At 44.0% G+C, this 6024-nt stretch overlaps 1 long non-coding RNA gene across 1 annotated transcript; it reads left to right on the forward strand.

Annotated features, from left to right (window-relative positions):
* Positions 1–321: 321 nt before the first annotated feature.
* LOC133297893 (uncharacterized) lies at positions 322–1565 on the forward strand. The gene is made up of 4 exons (XR_009749691.1): positions 322–409; positions 706–782; positions 882–948; positions 1380–1565. It is a non-coding gene; the product is annotated as an uncharacterized LOC133297893 (long non-coding RNA).
* Positions 1566–6024: the final 4459 nt, after the last annotated feature.

Raw genomic sequence — 6024 nt, forward strand, 5'->3', positions numbered from 1 at the left:
TGGGTAAAGTTTGGTAATTATTGGAGTTAAATAGATAGACGAACCAATACCCGCTTAAAGTCACTTAACCTATGTTAAGTGACTAAAAGCCAAATGAGCCCCATTTCCCACCCCCATTTCGTCGAGCATCAGAGAAGAGGAAAGGAAGAAGGAGAAAGAAGAAGAAGGGAAAGAAGGGAGGAAGAGAGAGAGAGATCAAACCTTGATGGTTTTGGATGATTCAAAAGCCTAAACCACTCTAAATCTTCCCCTCTTTCATAATCCTAGCTTTGTTTTGAGTGGGGAGCATTGTGGAGAGAGATATTACCCCTCAAAAATTCGGCCCTTTGGAGAAATTTGGGGTTTTGAGAGTTTCTACCTCCATTGAAGCTTGAGGAGCCATCAATCCTTGGTTGTGTGACCATTGGTGGTAAGATTCTAACCCTTGAACCTCATGATTCCTTGAAATTTGCATGAGTTAGGGTTTGTGAATAGTAAATTGGGATTTTATGAAATGTAGTTGAATTAGATATGTTCTAGGAAGAATGGAGCTTAGAGCATGTTATGGAAAATGCTAGGAATGTCATTTAATCGGTGGAAATGAGCCTAGGTAGTCATTTGATAATTGTTCATAATATTGGAAAATTCATGCTTGGATTGGTTAGTATTCTAGCATGTTGAACAATTAGTGAGTTGAATGATTGATTGGATCCTTGTGATGTCTAGGATTGAGACATTTGGACCAACCGTGAGTGATCAACCATTGGAGCAAGCTATGGAGCTTGAATAGCTCATTGGAATTGGTAAGCTCATACTTGGGTTGTGCTTTGAATTGAGTAATTGATGGTGGATTGTGAAATACTCTTGGATGCAATGTGTTGATTGCATTACACCATGTGTAGGTGTATGTTTGTAAAAGTTGATTGCTGAAACTGTTGGTGAAGAACAAAGGTCGACTGAAGCATTGAGGTAAGCCTTCGGACCTTGGGTGTAATTCCCTTGACTGTTCTACCAAGCCCTGAAAGGGTGGAGGTTGTGATTGTGTATATAAATGCAATAAAATAGTGTAATGCTTTGTTATACGTATGTGTATGCATTTGGTGTGGCATAGGATGGTGTTTCCCTATGTTGGTATGTGGCATGACGATGCGTAAATCATACTTGGTAGTTAGCTGGCCAGTAGGACTATTTGCATCTGAGTTTCCTTAGGACAGCTTGAGAGCTCGAGGGATTTCTCCTGGAGATGTATTGCACTTTGCATAGATATGTATTTACTGCATTATTATTGTTATTGCTATTACACTGATATGGAACTGTGGGGTGGAGAGATGCTCCAAGGACCCCTGGTTTACTGGATATATTCGTATATCTCACCCCGTGTTGTGGGGACCCCCTTTCAGGTAAGGATGCTGCAGGAGCCTCTGGTGGCAAGTGGCCATACCTAGATTATGCATGAAATATGGCACTTCTTTGAGTTTATGCATGCCTTTTGTAGTTGACATGTATAGGATTTTATTTTGAAAGCCCATGATCATTTGTATATCTTGATTCATTGGATGAACTTAGCCTATGCTCATGCCTTTGGTTACACCTATTGTTGATGGGAGCCAAGGGAATGATCATAGTGTTTTGTAAGCTAAGTTCTATGATTTGTAAAGGATATGTAATGTAAATGATGTCTACTTGGAATTCAATATATGCATGCTTGTTATGTATTGAGTTGTTGAATTGGTTGGGCTGAAAATCAATTAGGTACCCTCTTCGTTTAAACTGGTAAACGATGAGAAAACAAAGGTCATGCTGCCCAAATTCTAGCTAAATCTCATGAGGAGAGGTTGGATGAGTGCTAGGATTTAGTTTCGGGGCATGGACCTTTGTGGTTTGTAATGGGGATGCATTTTCCCCTAGGCTTGGACTTGAGAAATGTGGGAATTGGAATTCCCTGGCAGCGCGCTTAAGCGCCCAGGAGCGCGCCCAAGCGCCCTGCTGCCCCTGCGAGTGCCAAATGCATTCTGCCTCCTCGCGCTGGAGCGCCCAAGTGGGGGCTTAAGCGCCCGGGATTGCGCGCTGGAGCGCCCTGGTCCGCGCTTAAGCGCCCTTCGCCACTGAAGGAGGAGATGCTTCTGTCTCTGCGCGCTAAAACGTCCCAGTGGGAGCTTGAGCGCCCAGGCTAGCGCGCCTGAGCGCCCTGTTGCGCGCTTAAGCGCCCATCCACACTGGAAATGCTGATGCTTACTGCCTCCGTGCGCTTAAGCGCCCAGATGGAGGCTTTAGCGCCCGATAGCGCGCGCTTGAGCGCCCGGTAGCGCGCTGAAGCGCGCGGGGCCTGTGACCAACACTCTCTTGTGTTGCTTCAAATGGTCCTAACTTGGGCTACAGTGCTCCGATTTGAGCACAGTTTGAAGCCACAGGTAGCTAATGAAGAAACCTACAATATAGTAGAAGTATTGAACTAAACAAGAAGTAAATTAAAGGTTTAAAAATGGAAGATGAACATGATGTTAAGCTTAATTTATCTGTTTCCGCAAGGTAATTTGGTTATGATCACGGAATTGGGTATTACAAATTCAGTACGTTTTAAAATGAAAAATTTATCCGGATTTTAATTGAACCCATGTGATTGTAACTGCGCTTAATATCATAATGCGATGTTAACAAACCGGTTCTAGAACGGGGTGTTACATTTTATGGTATCAGAGCAGTTTCGTCGGAAATTGTTAAGTATGCTTAGTGTTTGATGCTTTATAGTTGTTTTAGTACTCTTTATGATTATTGCATTTGTGATCACTAAGTGTGGGCCTGATCAACTCACTTCTTTGTGTAACATGTGTAGTGACATGACGAGGAACCGAAACAACCCCGGACCATCAAACACCAATGCTCAGCCAGAACCTGTTTTGGCTGCTCTTGTAAGGCCTAGAAGTGGCCGTGGGGCAACGGGCGTACCGCCTGATCCCGTGGCTGAAGCTCTTGCAGCCGTTCAGAGAGAGTTGGCTGCGAGCAGGCAAGCCAATGAAAATTTGTTAAAGACAAATGAAGACTCGCGGACTGCTATGGCCGCGATGATGACCGAGTTGAGGACGTTGAGGGGTCCTAGGCCCGTGAACCGGCAACCTACTCCTCCTCACACTGCTACGCCTTCTCCACCTCCGTCACAGGAAGAGGGTGGAGTGGGTAACAATGAGGGTGAAGGTAGTCACCACTCCGGAAGTCGGAGTCATCACACTGAGGTTCGTCAACCTCAAGTTGAAAATGTCGGTGATCATGAAATGGAGGAAAGGAGACTGATGGCTTTCCGAAAACATAAACCTCCTTCTTTTAAGGGAGGTTATGAGCCAATGGCGGCTGCAAAATGGCTCCAAGCTATGGAGAAGATATTCAGGGTGATGAGGTGCCCTGACGCAATGAAGTTGGCTTACTCTGTTTATATGCTGGAAGAGGAAGCAGAAGATTGGTGGACAAATACCGTGCAGCCATTAGAAGCTGAAGGTCGGGAGATCACATGGCGGTTATTCGAGACATTGTTCTTGGATAACTACTTCCCTAGAGAGGCTAGGGAACAAAAGCAGAATGAGTATAACGATCTCAAACAAGGGTCGATGTCTATTGACCAATACTTCTCAAAATTCAATGAGTTGGTGAAATACGCCAACTATGGGCGAGCCTTACCCACCCCGGCTGAAATGACCTCCAAGTTCCAATGGGGTCTTAATGAAAAGATGTCTCGGAAGATGTCAAATTGTGACATCCGAGAATTCAGTCGGTTTGTAAACCAGTGTAGAAAGGTGGAAGAAGTGTATAAGGTGTCCCAAGCCAAGAAGTCTTCTGAGGCCCAGGCACCTAGTTCCCATAAAGCAACGGGCTCCGGTTATTGGAAGAACAGGAAGGTGCAAGGCAAGAAGCTGAATGCGAATAAGCCCTTTGACTTGTTCAAAAAAACCGGTACTCAGAAGAAGTTTGTTGATAGAGGACCTCCTCCCAAGTGCAAGGGATGTGGCAAAGAGCATAGAGGTCTATGTGCTACTGGTGAGGTGATTTGCTTTAAATGTGGAAGATCCGGTCACTACTCCAGGCAGTGTCCTCAGAATGAAGCAAGGACTATGGCAGTTCAAGCTACTGCTGTTCCGGTCTCTGTTGTTCAACCTATGCTAGAGTCTCAGACGGTTGGTAGAGTATATACCATGGACCGTCAACAATCGGAGAAGGCTCCGAATCTAGTGAAAGGTACAATTTACATTGATAATAAGGATGTTGAAGTGTTGTTTGATTCAGGAGCTACACACTCCTGTATGTCTGATTTTATGGCCGTTGGGCTAAATTTGCAAATGTATGACATTCGCCCTCCAATGAAAGTGGTTACTGCTACTGGAGAGGAGTGTTATACATCCGTGTTGTGTAAAGATGTTGAGTTCAAATATGAAGGCCGAGATTACGTGCTGGATTTTATTTGTTTACCTATGATCAGCCTTCAAGTTATCTTGGGTATGGACTGGTTGTCAAAGAACTGTGCTATGATAGACTGCTGCGGTAAAAGGATTGTGCTTGATGCTGATGATTCTGCTACTAGTTCTTCCCCATATCTATCTGTGTTGCAGGTTAGAAAGGCTTTGAGGGCCGGGGCATTGGGATATGTCTTTGTGGGGGGTTTAGTAGGCGGAAGTCATGAGGAGATTGGCACTATTTCCGTGGTGAGGGAGTTTGTGGATGTGTTTCCAGATGAAATTCCACAACTTCCGCCTTATAGAGAGATTGAGTTCACGATTGATCTATTGCCTGGTGTGGGGCCTATCTCTCTGGCTCCGTATAGGATGTCACCACCGGAATTAGCCGAGTCACTTTAGTAACTGTGTTGTAATTTAGAGAGAAACAGTTATATGCAAAGCCTTCTAATGTGAATTTTGGCTCTGAGTGCAATTTCTGGGTCACGTTATCTCTGTGAGGGAGTAGCGGTTTATCCTAGCAAGATAGAGGCAGTTGTTCATTGGCAGACCCAAGAGGAACAGAAATAAGAAGTTTTGGCAATTCGTTGGCCACCACCTTAGTAGATTCATTAAAGAATTTTCAGTGATTATGTTGCCATTTCTACTGTTTTAACCCGGAGGGATAGCTCCATTTGTTTGGACACAAGAATGTGAAGAATGCTTTCAGAGCCTTAATGAGTAAAACTCAACGACTGCTCGGGTTAGCATCTCCGAGAACCCGTCAGGTGAATTTGAAGCTATACAGCGATGCTTCCAAAGGAAGGGATTGGGACCTACTCAGTGCAAGATAGGCGAGTGGTAAAAGCTTACTCATCGAGGCAATTGAAACCGCATGAAGAAAATTATCTCTAATGCATGACCTTGAGCCGCTGCAATTGTTTTTGGGTTGAAACAGTGAGGCATTTCTTGTATGAATGCAATTTACACTCAGTTGATCACAAGAGTTTGAAATACTTGTTTGATCAGAGTCTAGCCGACACGAGACAACGACGGTGTCCAAACCGAAGACTATGATTTTGAATTGAAATATGATCCTGGCAAGGCTAAAGTCAACCTGAGTGATTATGAGCCGTAAATCTGTTGTAGCATATCAAGCATGATGATTAGAGATTATGAACTGCTATAGAGACTTTAGATATTCAATTATCTAAAATCTTTCCATGTAAAATTTGTGGCTTTGTATTATGAGCATTGAAATAAATGATTACTCAGACGAAGAAGCCCAGCTGCAACCAAGTTAGACGACTAAAAGGTCAGAAGCCTGTTATCCTGCAGCGGACGAGGGTATACTATGATATCAGGGTCGTGAAAGTTGTACCTAGGCAGTTGGCGGAAGAAGTTATGACAGAGGCTCATAAAGGTTATTTTACAGTTCATCCGGGAGCTACAAAGATGTATCAGGACCTAAAGATGAATTTCTGGTGGCCTGGTATCAGAAAGATATTGCCGAATTTGTCTCTTAAGTGTCTCATTTGTCAGAAGGAAAGATTGAGCATCAAAAGCCTTCTGGGACGTCGACCTCTGGATGTTCCTGAGTATATGCCAACTGAGCCAGCAGACATAT

This window comes from Gastrolobium bilobum, unplaced genomic scaffold (assembly GCF_033153095.1).
Source record: "Gastrolobium bilobum isolate Gb01-03AN ecotype WA unplaced genomic scaffold, APGP_CSIRO_Gbil_v1 utg3829, whole genome shotgun sequence".
NCBI lineage: Eukaryota > Viridiplantae > Streptophyta > Magnoliopsida > Fabales > Fabaceae > Gastrolobium > Gastrolobium bilobum.